The sequence below is a fragment of the Chinchilla lanigera genome, unplaced genomic scaffold, assembly GCF_000276665.1.
Source record: "Chinchilla lanigera isolate Chin_1 unplaced genomic scaffold, ChiLan1.0 scaffold00032, whole genome shotgun sequence".
Taxonomy (NCBI): domain Eukaryota; kingdom Metazoa; phylum Chordata; class Mammalia; order Rodentia; family Chinchillidae; genus Chinchilla; species Chinchilla lanigera.
In genome coordinates this window covers 10427107-10442702 of record NW_004955433.1, presented here as the reverse complement: position 1 = coordinate 10442702, position 15596 = coordinate 10427107, and the positions used below count along the sequence as shown (strand labels likewise).

Below are 15596 nucleotides of genomic sequence, written 5' to 3'. Positions count from 1 at the left end.
ATAGTGACAGATTTATATTTATAGGTACAATTATTTGGCACATGCTTAGCTCCCAGACTAGGCTAGAATGGCAGAGACCAGATCAAGAATATATTTGCCTTTGGCTTCCCAATTAAATCCCAGTATCTGGAACACAGTGGGTGCTCATAAACACTTGTTGATTTAACAGCTAAAGGAAATAATTTGAAAATACAATGTGATAGGAAAATGGAAGATATGGTCAAATGTAATAGATGATTGCTCTAACTATAATTGGAACTAATTTCAGAGCTGGAAGTGAAATTTGGGGGGTGTCTCCTGGAAAATAAAGTAAATAAATACAAGTTAAAGTTAGTTCATGTAGTCCATGTAGCAAGTGAAGAACTTAGATTGGATTACATTTCAGTGTACTTATTGGGGGAAATCCTGGTTTCTTCTTCCCCAAGCCGTGGTGGTTTGATAATGGAGAACAACACGAAAGAGTCGATCAAAACACAATTCAAGATCGACAACCTCAAAAGCAGTAGGCATTGAAAGTAATTGACAAAAGAGTTCTGGGACCTAACTCATTTGAAATCTGCAACTTTTTTCTCAGGATCTTAAGCAAGTTGTTTTGCCTTTTCAGATTTTGATGTAGCCACTTGGACCATGAAATAAGGTACTTCTCATTTAGACAGCTCTGGGCTTTTAGTAAATGGAGCCGGTGGGTAGAGGAGGAGTGATCTCTTTCTTGTTTCCTATTGTATTCCCAGTTCCTACCTCCATGCCTGCTTGAACGAGTTAATAAAACATGAATGGGGGACCCATTCTCTTTCACCAGGGTACACACACCCTGTGTCAGGGCCCTGATCTGGGTTAGCAGAGAAGGCAGGAAGCAACTGTTTATCTTTAGGGAGCGGCCAGGTGATTCTACCTGTGTAAACAGTCATTTACCCAGGTGTCAAGAGGAGCAACTGAGAAAGAAGATACATTTATTCCTTTCTTCACACTAATGATCCATAAATCCAAGCTCCTCTCTCTGCATTTTTCCAGGCACTGGTGGAGTAGGAACTAAGCCTCTTTCTAAACCACCATGGGTTACCTTTGTCTTTTCACTCATGGCAAGTATCCCTTCTCTAGTCACCCTCCAGCGGGCATACGAGCATCTGAAAGTATCTTATTACTGAATGGTCTTGCGTGTGTGCTGTCTATATCCATCCATTAGAATATAAACAGTTTGAGAATGAATTGTCTTTTCCAATGCCTTATGCCCAGAACTGGAAGAGTCTCTGTACCTGGTGGGTTACTCACAAAATGAATATTAACTAATGGGCAAATGAGGCTTGCTGTAAGCTGGCCTAGGCCAGTGACCGGCGTGAAGGATGCTTGCTGGGAGTTCCCACCATTAAAGTCATCTCCCTGGGTTAAGTCAACATTCTTTACTCAATCACAGCATTCCAATTTTACAGTTTTCGTTGCATCTGCTACTGTTAGGTAATATATTTCTTTAATTTATCTCTTCCCTTTCCTTTAAATACATCTACTAAAAATTCAAATTGTATGTCATGACTGTAAATGGAAACCAATATCACTTTCCATAAATAGAAAGTAATCATAAAAAGAAATATAATGATCACAAAGCTTAGTGCCAAGGGAAAGGTAAATGGAACTCTAGTTCATCATTTTTTCTTTCCTTTGTAATAGGCATTTTATTATATGTATTATCTTATAGTGTGTATATGTTATAACAGACTTCCAAAGGAACCCATGGCACTTTCCTTAACAATCTCAGCATAGAGATTCCAAGATATTGTCAATGGTCCAACTCTGAGGCCTGCTATTTTTTATTAAAAGGAAAATCAAATAATGTTAACACAGTGTGAAAGACATGTTAGCACAAAGCTAAGACTTCCTCCATGATATAATCAAAACAACTAAAAGTAAATAGAAAAGAGAACTATTCTCTGTGTAGTTTGGTGTCTGTAAGTATTAAATTATTTTAGGTGCTCTGGCTTATGGTAGGGCCTTCAGAAATCCCAGTTAAATAGGACATAAATGATTTAGGGTTAAATTGTGAATACACTAGTATCATTATTTTGGATTCATTTATTTGTTTATCTCACTAAATTTTTATAGAGGGTTATTATGTACAAAGTTCTTGTACAAAGCTCTCGTACTAGGTACAGACAGCCCTGAACTTATGATGGTTCAACCTAACTTTTATTCACTTTCTGGTGGTGTAAACACAACATGCATTCATTTTGTGAAGTGTGCTAGCTCTTCTTTTGCTGAGACAAAATACTTGGCACTGAAAACTTAAGAGGAGAAGATAATTTCAGAGGGTTTAGTCCGTGGCTGGCTAGCTCCAGGGCAGAAATGACATGGTAGAAGGGTATGGCAGAAGAAAGCTGCTCAACTCATGGCAGCAGAGAGGAAGGAAGAGGTCACACGAATATACCCTTCTAGGTCGTACCACCAGTTGCCTACTTCCTCTAACCAGGCTGTACGTCTTAATGGCACATTCAACTATGAACTCATCCATAGTTTAATCATAGTGCCTATATGATCCAGACACCTAACAAGAGCTTTACCTATGAACACATGAGACTTTTGGGGAACATTTTAGAGCTAAGCCATAGCATGAGGGCTGGTCTACTTCTGGATTACTCCTAATTCTTGGGCATAGCCCTTTATATCTGCCAGCTGAAAACTTAGTGTGGTCCTTGTCATGGTCCTTCTTCCTTATTGGGTTCCAACTTATTCTATTTTGTGTTTCTACACAGAATATTGCAAACTGGATAATTTATAAGAACAGAAATTTATTTCTCAAGTCCTGGAGACTGGGAAGTCCAACACCAAGATGCTGGCACCTAGTGAGGACCTTTGTGTTGTGTGCTCTTGTGGTGGAAGGCAAAGGGCAAGAGAGCAAGAAGAGGGCTGCACTGACTGTTATGACAACCCACTCTTGCAGTAACTAACGCATTGTGCTGGTAACAACATCAATCCACTCGTGGGAGCAAGAGACCTCTTATTAGGCTCCACATACCAACACTGTTGCATTGGGAGTGAAGTTTCCAGCATGTTATTTTAGGGCACATTTTTAAACTATAGTAGGTTCTGTCTTCCGACAGTATGGTAAGCAGACCTACATAGTATGGCCAGATAGCCAAAAGCATAGCTCAGCTTCTTTGACCACTGCTTGTGAATCAGATAAAGGACTTAGGAAGAGAAGAAGACTAAATGTTAAGCTTACTCCTGTGCAATTGCCTTTTCTCACAGATCTTAGCTCCTCAAGTCCTTGCTGCCTTAATAACTCTCTTATACTTTTAAACCAAAACAACCAAATATCTTGTCTTGGTTTTCCAATCTTTTTCTACCTAATAGGTTTACCCACAACAGACAAATCTACCATTATAGCCTGAGGGAGATATTATTACATAGAAAAAGTAACACACAAGAGAATAGGTAGGGCTGGGCTTATGGTTTAGTGGTAGAGTGACTGTCTAGCATGCAACAAGGCTCTGGATTTGATTCTCAGTGTCACAACATATAAGTTAATTAATTCATTAATTAAAAGAGTATGTATAGTGTAATCCTAAATGTATTAAAATAAAAACATCAATACTTTGTTAGAATATGCACTGAGACACACCCTGAAAAACTAGTCACTTCATTGATGGTGCATGTCTATAATCCCAGCTATGCAGGAAGTTGTGGCATGAAGATTGCAAGTTTGTAGCTAGCCTGGGCAACTGGGTGAGACCTTGCCTCAAATAAATAAAAATAAAATAGAATAAAAGGGGCTGGGGAAGTAGCTTGATGCTCCTTGGGTTTAATCTCTAGTATTACATAAATAAATACTAAATAAACAAATAAAGGAATCACCTAAACATTTACATTGGTTACTTATTATGCAGTATTGAAGTATCTCATTTTCTACACTACTTACGATTTTGTAATATTTGAGCTTCAGTTTTCAATAAAGATCTGTTTAACAGCTAAGAGGAAAATAATATGGTCCATTCAGTGAATGGAAGAAATACAAGTATCATAACAAAACAGAAATTGATCTTACCTTCATCTGTTTTCCTATTTTGGGAACACTAAACTCACAGAATATCCACCTACATGGGGAAAGCTATGGGGTCATGGTAAAACTCCAGCTATATTTTATAATAAGCTGCAGTATGGGGGGACCTTACTTCAGGGGTTTTCAGGTTGGTGAGTTATCTGTAGGGACCCAGATTATTTACTGGGTTTTGCTGTTATCTATTTGGTTTGAAATGAAAGGGAAATCAAACCTATAGGAATCTTCTAACTCTAAGAAGAAATTTACATAGCCTAATTAACTGTAGCACACAGACTGCCTTCTTGGTAAGGCAGAGAGTGCTATAATGTATATAAGGGCTTAATTTAAAAACTCCATTTAATTGTCTCACAGTAAATACTGAAATCAAAATGTGTAAATTAATATTTATCTGAGCTAATTTTAAAAATTTTTCTACCTAGATTTCTAGTCCTTTAAGATGATTCCGAGTCTGAATCTATATTAACTAATGCACCTATCATTTTGTCAATCAAAAATTCAGTAGATACATCTTCTGTCTTCTATTTAGTAAAATATTAGAATCATTTTCTTAAAATTCAGAGTCAAGAGCAGAATAGGGTGAGATTTTACTAAAGATTTCTCTCCAGGTTGTCATAAGTCAGCATCTTTGTGTATGACTGTTCAATCGCTTCCAATCTACTTGGCATGGCATAAACTTATCCACATTTCCCTGTTCCTCTGGAGCTACCAAATATTTTGTTTCTGTTCAGATCTTCTTGGTGAACTAACTTAGACTCAGACCATAAAAGCCAACTCTATACACTTTCTGGCCTATTCTCCTGCCTCAGTACATTGAACCAAAAGTGAACAATGGATTTAGACTGGGCCAGTCAGATTATCTATCTCAAATTTGGCAAAGAGGCACGGAGTCTGAGTCTGCTCACTGTGGGGTGACAAACACAAGGGTAATGTCACTTAGTGCTGAGGCCATCATCATAGGGCCACCGTGATGGGCCATGAACAAGAAAAAGAATGGAGACTGATCTGTGAAGAGAGAAAAAGAGACAAAGTACAGCATACAAGCCGACAAACAGAAATATGAGACCAGAGAGAGGGCAAAGGACGAAGAGAGCAGCTGCCTGTTACTTCCAGGTTCCCATAAGGTTGAACTTTATAACCCATACTTTGTAGTTTTAAAATACACCCCTTTTTGGCTTAAGCAAATGTTGTGAGCTTAATTTTCTCTCCCAAATTTATATGCTGAAGCCTTGACCTTCAGTCTATCAGAATGCCACTGGGTTTGTAGATCGACCATTTAAAGAAGTGATTAACTTAAAATAATACCCTTACCCAATCTTACCAGTGTCGTTATGAAAAGAGAATATCAGACACACACACAGACAATGGGTGCATGTGTGCACACAGAATGGAACATATGAAGACACAGGGAAAAGTACAGCCATCTGTAAGCCAAGATGAAAGGCCAAAAGGAAGACCAAGCCTAACAACACCTTGATTTGGGACTTCAGCATTCAGAACTGTAATATAACAATGTCTGTTATAAAAGCCACCTGGTCCGTGGTATCTTATGAAGGCTACCCTGGAGACTAACACAGCAACTTTAAGTGGGCTCCATTGCTTCCGGTCACGTATAACAGAAAATAGATTCAGTTGTAGAAATCGGGACAAGAAGAGATCCAGGGTTGGATCATCAATGACTTGTAACGCTGTCAAGGGTCGCTGTTCTTTCCAAGTGTCTGCCCACTGTCATCTCAGTGTGTCAGCTCTGACCTCAGGCTGCATCCCTTCATGCTGACATGATGACTGAAACATTCAGAAACATGACTTTGTCCAGGAAATAAATGATTACAACTTCTGAACTGTTTCTAAGAACAAGAAAATCCTCCTTAGAAGGTTTCCCTTTTGCATGTGTTACTGCACAGAAATGCATCATAACCAATGACTAAACTAATCATTATTGCAATAAAAATAGGTCCACTATGAAGGATCTACCCTGGCCCCAAGGTGAAAAGCAAGACCTACATAAAATGGAGGTAGGATTAAGAAGAAAGAAGAGTGAATTTGAATGATATAACCAACAGTGTCTTCCTGGTTCCTTTTACAAATGCTGCCTAGGTAACAATTTCATGTACAAGATTATCAGAGGAGTTTTTGGCAAATGTGTTACAGAAACAGGGGCACCTTTGTTAGTTATACTCCTCAGTTATCAATCCAGTTAACTTATACAAAACAGCAAACAAAATATTTATAGATTTTATATAACTCTGAATATTTAAAAATTCTGTATCCATTTTCCTACTTGCTGCAGATAATAATTTCACAGAATGTGAAACTCATTCATGGGAAGCTCAGAGTCTTAAACAATTTTCTCAAAAATGCATACTGTTTGCTTCTGGAACAGTGAAAAACATGACTAGGAGGTACATGTCAGTGAATAATGATAGATTAGATTAGAATAGAAAAATAAAGGAGTGAAATCATAGGAACCTAGGTAAGGTTATGAGGACCTTGAATGTCAAAGGGAGGAGTTTGAAGTTGATTAAATATATAGTAAAATCTTTATCTGCAGGATGATCATGATGAAATGATATTTCAGGAAGTCATTCGACGATTGGATTCCAAAAAACAGTTCATAGGTGGCTTAACCATATAATATACAGAAACTGGATGCAATTTAAAATTCATTTTCCTTCAACTGTGTGAGAGGCTCTGTACGCAGAAGCAGGAATGAAATGATGAGTAGGACAAAGACGGTTGCATCGCTTTATCAATTGATATCAGAAGGGTCTGTATTAGTCAGGGTAGGCTGGACCATGCTGTTATAAGAAACACTGATACCTCATAGCTCCACACCTTCAGGATGTGCTTTTGCCTATGAAAAGGCTAAGGCAGGAATGACCGTGTTCTGTTTTCTACCTATGTCATCTGGAACAGCTGGCTTCCAAGAATGTCATGGGAGGGCAAGCATCTTATGGGGCATACTTATCGACTCTTTGTTGTCTCAGTCTATATGTTACTTCTGCTCCTTGGCTATCACTGGTCATATGGTCTGTCCTCTAACAGCAAGAAAGGGAAATACATGGTAGGGAGCAGCATGTGAACACTTGGTGAGCAGTAACTGTGTCTGCCACAAGATTTTCCTCATATAAAAATTTATTTCTTCTTTATTCACTTACATAGTTGTACTGTGCAAGGAGTGGTTATATAAATATCATTTTAATGACAACTTCTGCTTGAGGAGAAAAAACATCATATTACCTTGCATTCAGACTGTGGGCCTAAGAAGATAAAGAATAACAAGTCACTGCTAAAGAAAGGTGACATTTTTATTTCTTTGCCCTGTGGTGATATAATAGGAAAAAAAATCTCAATTTGCATCAGTTTGCCTGTGTACTACTTTTGTGCCCTTAAGCAAGTCATTTAACCTCTGTGTGTCCTATTCTTCCATACAAACAACCCTAATACTCTTCTACTCAGAGACATCATGAGACATCATGAGAATTAACATTTTTAATATATATGTACATTTATATATATATATGTAAATATATAATAGCACCACACATGGTGCACAGAATTAACTCATTTAACATTAGATAAGTTTATTGGGTATGGGTCAAAGCAAATTTTGGATCAGAATTTCTAGCCATGATTTTTATGCTATCTTTTATGTAGCCTTTTGCATCAAATGTAACTCAGCTGTCCGGGCTTCAAAGTCCGTTATGTCTCACTTGTGATCATGTCCCCTCAATGACTTCCCAGCATCTTATCTAACCATGCTCTTCCCTTCAACACTCGCTGCTCCAGCTAAACAATTTCACTTCCTGAGAGTTTTGCTAAGTTTCTGAAAAATTCTTTCTGCATCACTGAGTATGTTACTGTAAAATTTTGGAGGCCCCCTCCTACCAAACCTATCCTTTCAGGAGGATGGTACTCTCTCAGCTATTGAAGTCAGGTCCTGCCATCTGACCTGCTCGGACAGTGAAAAAAAGAGTGGAAACTTTTTGAGCAGAAACTGCTAGAGTCATAGCATCCTTCTTTTGCAGAATTTTTTATTCTGCCACAAGACCAATGTGCCTCAGCTAGAAGCATGTGCTTCAGTATCGGTCCTGAAATGAAGGTGTGGCAAAGAGCAGCAGCTGACAGGTGGTGGAGGGGAATATGGCTGAGAAATAACCCTTTGTGGCAGTAGGCCACTAAGATACCAGGGGTTATTTGTTGCTGAACCATTATCTATCCAATAGATGACCGATGCCACTCCAAACCACCACTACAAATATACCTGCTTCATAATTATTTAAAGTCTCCCTCCTTTATGATATTTTCATTCTTCTTCCTCCCCTAAATGCTATCTTTCAAATGCGTTGGCCAGGGAGCTTCCTCTAATTGCTTTGATCCTAAATGATCTGCCCTTTGTCCAAGAGACCCAACACATTATTGATGATACCAAGACCTGTCAATAAATGTTTGTTGACTATATTAGTCAAAGAATGCTTCTCCAATGGTACTGATTACAATATTTTATTATTAACAATGTTATTTCCCCACATCTTATCATCTTTGGTTTGGACAGGGGTCACACTTTTTCCGTTTTAGAACCTTAGTACCACATACTTAGAAAAGTACAGTAAACACTTGGTAAAAAATAAATGACGTGTATTCTCGTTCCAGGTAAGGAATACTCACACTCTACCCTGTCTCTTGGATGGAACACAACTACAACATTGGACACTTAGAGCACACAGTGAGAACTCTGTTGGTGACATTTCCAGATTTAGAGAGCTCAGTCTTTCAGTAAAATGATACTAATATATGGCTTTGGACTGCCGAACAGATTATTTTTTTTAGACCAGCTAAATGCAAAAACGTCCTTAACCTTCTTTCCTTGGCCTTGGGAACTGACCATTTCCAAAGAAGTCAACCAGAAAGTTAGGTCTTTCATGGCTGTAATTGTGTTGTTGTAGAGATCAAGCTGGGGGTTGTACTGACCTGTCTAGATTTATGACTACTGCATCCCATAAGCCATGGGAAGAAGCACTTGGTGAAGTAGCCATTGGATCAGTAACAAAGGAAAAGGTAAGGAAGGATGGTTTATATTCCTTGTGGTGGTGTTTGCATTCCCACTTCACATATCTTACAAAATTGGCTTTATTTTACAATGGAGAGGACATTCTGGGGAAAAACAGAAAAGTTCTTCTTAAAGAAATACTTTTTTTTAAAGAGGAAAAACAAAACAGGTAAAGACATGGTAGCACTAGGCAAATATACAAGCAAGTTGGATGAGAAAAAAATCAAATATGGATTTCAACTTAAGGCCTAAAAGAATCCAAGACACTCATGAAATTGTGGGTGAATAAGAGAGGGAGCCAATAGAGGCAAAGAAAGCCACAGATAGTAACAGAGGCTGTCTGAGGGTGTCCCTTTTTATTAGCTATTCCATCTGAAGATGTTCTAACCGAGCTCCAATTTTGAAAAATCTTTACGATTCCATTGTGGTGCTCATTTTCTGTCTGCCCTAGGTGTCTGAGGTGTGTGCGTTGGGCAAATGGGGAAAAAAGTAACAGTGCTATTTCACTGCACAACTCCAGGGGGCAGAATCCACACTAAATTTAGTAACAGAAAAAAAGATGTATTTTTATTGTGCACTGGGAGCCTTGAGAAAGAGGAAACATGATGTTTTACCTGCACCACATGCACAGACCACTTTTCTATTTGACTTCTGTTATATATTTAAGTGTTCGTCAATTCTGAGTCCTACTTCAAAAATTTTTTTAATATTTTCCTTTTCATTCAGCACACTGTTGACAAAGGACACAGTGAGCAGATAAAGCTAAACGATTTTACCTGTTTTCTTTAAAAAGAAAATCTCTTGTGCTAACTAGCCTTACTTCTTTAAACATGCTTTCCTAAAAAGTGCAAATCCTCTCATCTAACTTGTAAAACATTTAATATTTTGGATATACGGTTTTAATGACCATCCAAAAGTCACAGAGGCTGGACAATGGGAACTGCCGGACTATTGTGCACCGGCTGCAAAGCCATGAGGTGGCTCTTTCTCTGGGGTCAGGAGGTCAAGCTCCACAGCATTAATTTTGCTGAGTTTCTTTGTTATAAATAACAAACAAGGTCATTTATTTTCATTTTCTTGTTTCTAATTGCATGCATCGACTCCGGAGGATGAACTCCATAAACAGGTGGCTGGAATGCTGGGGAGAAAACTTGAAACTGTTCCAGAAAAAGACGGCATGTCCCACTCTGGCGAAACAGTTTGATGAGGTAGAGATTTAGTCACTGCAGGATGTGCACCTGCACTATTACTCGGAAAGCAAACACTCATCTGTTTGGCACGCACAGATCTATGTAAATTAGGGGAGATTATTTTGCTGCTAGTCCTTGGCAGTTCTGTGATCAAATGCAATTGTTTCCCATTTCTTAAGAAACAGAATCTTTATTAGACTCAGTTCTTTTCTAGGTTACTTTTCACAGTTTTATTGTTCCATGGTTATTAAAAATAACATGCCATATAAATTAAGGCTAGAAACATGGATGCTGATCAAAGAAAGGATGTCATTGGAGGCTACAACTAGGAAAGATATTTATGTGTAATGTATCATGTTATATAGGACGCTATACAGATCGGTCATGGAAGGGTTTAATGAATATCCACTTAATGATTTTGTCTCCTTAATGCTCCCGTAGCTATGCTTTAGTGAAACACACACACACACACACACACACACACACACACACAGACTGACCCCCACCCATTTGCTAAGAAAGTACTGGGTCTTTGGCTCCCATTGTTCAGGCAGTGGTCTTTGTAGGCAGCGCTGCGGGGCTCCTCCTGCTGTAAACCGTCTGGGCTTCCTGATTTTCTCTCCCATATAAACCTCCTCCCCCATCACTACCTTTGTCTCTTTGCGGGGAAAAATCTTTTCCACTTGAGCAAAATAAAAACTACCCAGTATTTGTTTCTGGAGTGTAATTATAAACTTCATTGTACATTCTTCCTGGCTTTGATGCTTATCTTGAAGAGTTCAGTGAAAATAAATTGTTTTTATGAAAGCAGAGAAACCATTTGATAAACACACTGTCTCTGAAAATTGTTCCTGCAAAAGAGGTCATTCTTTCACTTTGGAAGAAATAGAATATATTTCAGAATACAGGCAGGACAGCAGTTTAGGATTTCTATGAACACAGGATTTTTTTTTTAAGATAGGGTGTAAATACACTGAAAATTGCACACCTCCTGATTGTGTTGAGTGTACTGGCTTCTAAAATAACTTTATTGGAGAGTTACTTGGGTGGCAAGCAAATACTTGATGCACTTCATATTTCTGGGAATGAATTCTTGGCTTGGTACTTTTTTTGCAGCTAGGGTTTTGGGGTTACTGTTCCATAATGACTATGTATCTGTCAGAGGCTATGAATATATCTATTCTTAGTAAAGGTAATAGTCCCGAAGAAAATGATCAGTTTTTTAGAGCTTTTCTTGTGCTTGGTGATACAGACACAGACACCAATATGACCCAAACTGCTTTTAGTTATATGAGAAGCAACCTCACGTGCACAACTGAATATGTATTTATGATCATGATGGAAAAGTTTATTTTTCCCCCATTTGCTCATATTTTTGTGCAAAACAAAAACATTAAAATAGCTCAAATTTCCAGACCATAAAAGTTTTGATTCATTGAAAAATGAATCTAAAAATAACTATGCATGGAGATTTTTTTTTTTTTCATGCTCTAACTTCTGTGTGGAACTCTCTGGTGGTGATTAGCTGCAGATACACTGAAGATGTGTAACAAGGGCCCCAACATCAGAATTCTTTCTCTATACAACATGCATGATCACTGTCATAAGAGCCATGGTAGGTTTTGATTTTATCTGTATGTGATCTAGACTATGAATATGAAGTGTTGATTCTCTGACGTGAAACTCTCTTAAATTGAAGAGATGAGTTATACACACTTATTACGAATCCAGACTGGATGGGAATGCTACTTTTATGACAGGAAGCCAAATTCAGATATAAAAGCAACTATCAGATGTTTTACCAATATAATACATTAGCGGTTACTATGGAAATAGATGGGAAAAAAACTTGAGTAGCTTTGGCCTTGTTAATTTCCATTTGAAGCTGTTGTTAATTTGGCTACATTACATATTGCAAATGAGGATCATAATATTTGGATAGGAACTTTCATCACCAAAACTCAAGAGATTTGGACTATATATAATGTTTGATAGTATCCTGATCTCATCTGGGCAAGCAGAACAAGAGGGGTTAAATTACTTTCACAGATTCCTGAAAGTAGGAGTCTCAGTAAGATTTCTGCTTATAACACTTAGTACATTTAGCCTAAGGCAGTTCTTGTGGGGACCTTCTTGCTTAATATGGAGCCAGATAAAACACAGAAATAGTTTTCAGAGTTCTGTCATGATGTAGTATTTTTATTATTTAAAAGTTGGTGTGTGTTCCCCTATATTAAGAAGAGATTCTTGGGCAACACCAACTGTTCAATTAGAAACAAGGTAATAAGGGTGACAGTTTTGACCCAAATCATACATAAACCCTAAAGGAATCTTTTGCTCAAAAGTTGATTTTTGGCTGTACAATGGATTCTTCTGTGGTTCTTCTTAATCAGTAACTGTTAGCATTGTTCAGCGTAAATTCAAAGCATAGTTAAGATACATTGTTGGGGAAGCCTCTTCAAATTCAAGGCTTAGTTTAAAGGAAGTCTTTGTTTATGGCATTTTCTAAACAACAGTGCTGACAGGCTGGAAAAGGTAAAACCCTTAAATGATAAATAGGGCAACAGTTATAATGGCCTTAATATTTTAGAGCATTGTTTTAAATTTTTTAATGAATGGGAGTCCCCTCCAACTCTTAAAGTTAGATGTATTTCAAATGCAATGGAGAATTTAATCAGATCAGTTCTAAATGAGAAAATATATAATCTTAGTTTCAGCATACATGAAAGGACTAAAACAACAGGGTCCAAAGGGCCTTACCTACCCTTCCTCCCTAAGGTAAGGTTGTTCTTCTCAAATTCTCCCTTACCAGATCCCCTGTACACGATAGTACACTATTAAGTCTTCTTTCCCTTCCTACTTCTCCTCCCTCTCTTCTTCTTTCCCAATTTTCTTCTAAGCACCCTTTCTTAAATGAATGTTTATTTATTGCAAACAAACTGTGTAGCAAGCGTGTTGTGAGGTTCTTGGGATCCTGCAGTCATCAGCGGTGAGCCTTCTTTTACAAATTCCATAGAGGCCCTAAACCTGGCATCCTTTCTACTGGCTGTGGCATGGCGTGATCTCCAGGTGACAGGATGGGACAGGGCATGTGCTTGAGTGTATGTGTAATCCAACTCCTAGTCCTTTTTGGACCTCCACGTTGGGATTCTCTTTCTCATTCACAGGCTCCTAAAACAGTGTCTGGATCATGGTGGGCACTTAGCAATAGCTGCTAAATGCATGGAAATTGACTGGAGAAAATCATCAAGTGGGCAGCTTTCCCAAGTGACCAGTGGTTATTCTCATTCTAAATGCCTCAACGTGCACATCTTCAATCTCCTCATTGTTTCTTTTTCTTACTCTCTCTAATCAAAATCTGTACTCCCAACTGTTGCTCACCTTACATCCTAAATTATAATAATGAAATGAAGACTGATGACACCCCCTGCAAAGGTATTTGCTCCTTATCAGGCAAGGGACTTTAAAGGAAATGCATCTAAAAGAACTGGCAAGAGGTAGTAGGAATGTGCCTGGGTGCTCCTGACTTCTGAGAGCCTCTTGGGGGCAAGCTCTCATTTCAGTTCTGCAGTGCTCAACGCAACACTTCAGCAGAGGTGCAATTCCTGGTCAGGGAGCTAGTGAGATTTCCACTGTGAAGAGTATTTGTATACCTTATCCTGGAGGCACCTTATCCTGGAGGTCTGATTACAACTTTAGGTTTACTCTCGCTCTGTAACTTTGATTTTACTTTCCTTTATCCTCTGTAATCAAGTTCAGATTGCTTCAGATGTACAACAGAACAAGCAGAAGCTAAGAGTGAGTGTGCAAAGAAAGATTCAGTTTCCCAGCTATGTGGGATCCTCTGGAGAGCTATTTGGGGTGAAAAATCTTGTTTGGGCACCCTGAGGCCGCAGGCTGTTCCTCTCTTGTGGCCAGACCCTGCACTACAAGGCCATTGTTAAATACTCATAGTGAAACTTAAATGATGTTCTCTTTCCCGACAACAGGTGGCCACTGCAACCTCCAGCTCTGATTGGTGGAAAGGGCACAGGCGCCCAGTGGCCCAGAGAAAGGGCCTCCACTTCTGTGTTTCAAGAACTTACTCAATGGGGTGTTGTCCTGATAATATCTCAGCACACTGCCAATTTGTGCAACCCGCTGGGCCATTAGGGAGCGCCGCTGGGTTGTCAACGTTAAATTGGAGACTCTGGAGAGGCGACCAAAGCTTCTTCGGTTGTGGGGTTGGGGGAAGATCAGAGTCAGTCTAGGGACAATGTGAGCAGTTATGTCTTTCCCACACACCTATCTCTCTCGCAGTCTCCTGATTCACATTTGTGCTCAGAGAAGAGCAAATACACACACTTTTCACCTAGTTGAAGTTTATTTTTCCAGCTTAGTTCCAGAAAGATCATACTGAATGAAGGCACACACACAGGTGTCACAAGTATGAGTGTCTACTTTGAAAACGGAAGCAATGAAAAGAAATCCGTGTAATGCTTGTCTGAAAAAAGTTTAAGTCTCGGGCTAGCAAAGTGTGCTCAATCTAGGGACGACACTATTAGCGAGTGTCAGACAAAATATTTCAAAATTTCTCCCCTACTGTTCAAGTAGCTCACAGATCACTGACTCGGGTAAGGGGAGCAGCATTGGTAGCTTCTCTTAACGTTTGCTTCCGCCAAGGCTGAAGGCCAAACTTTCAAATTAACTCAAAGCAATAAAGTCAAGGGGGAAAAAAGACGTAGCTTAAAGAAAAAAGAAATAAAGAGGAGGTGGGTGAGTGCAGTGTGGGGAAGTTAATCACCCAGAACCTTTTAGGAAAATAGGGACATTTTCTCTTAGAGAGCAGTGAATGATCTGCCTGGATCCAGTTACTCAAATGCCTTTCGAATACAAACAAGAGCAAAGAAAATAGGAAGAGAAACGACAAGAGGCTTAACCCGGGAAGCTACAAGTCTCCCTACCTGTGAAAGGTCAGGCCCCAGTACCCCTCTGGGAAACACCACAGGTGTACATGGGCTCCGGGGTCCCGCTACTGGGAGGCACTCGTGCAGGCCAGCTGCTGGGCTAGGTGTGTCCACGAAAGGGACGGTGGGGGAGACACGAGGAAGGACTGAGGGGCCGGGGTCTGGAGGGACGGGGCAAGCGGACAGCGAGAGAGGAGGGCCGAGCCGGGAGTGGACGGCAAGGGGATGCTGGGCCAGGGAAGCGCAGATCTGGAAAGAGGCAAGTGGGACGCCAGGGGCACAGGGCTGATCGAAGCGGCCGACGAAAGGAGGGGAGCGAGAGCGCTGCGAGGCGGCGGGGACAAAGAGGACCGGAGAGGGAAGGG

At 39.5% G+C, this 15596-nt stretch overlaps 1 long non-coding RNA gene across 1 annotated transcript in view; it reads right to left on the bottom strand.

Moving 5' to 3' along the window:
• The window catches only part of LOC106148951, a 34942-nt gene that overhangs the window by 15574 nt on the left and 3772 nt on the right, over positions 1–15596 (bottom strand). The gene's annotated exons all lie outside the window — the stretch shown is intronic.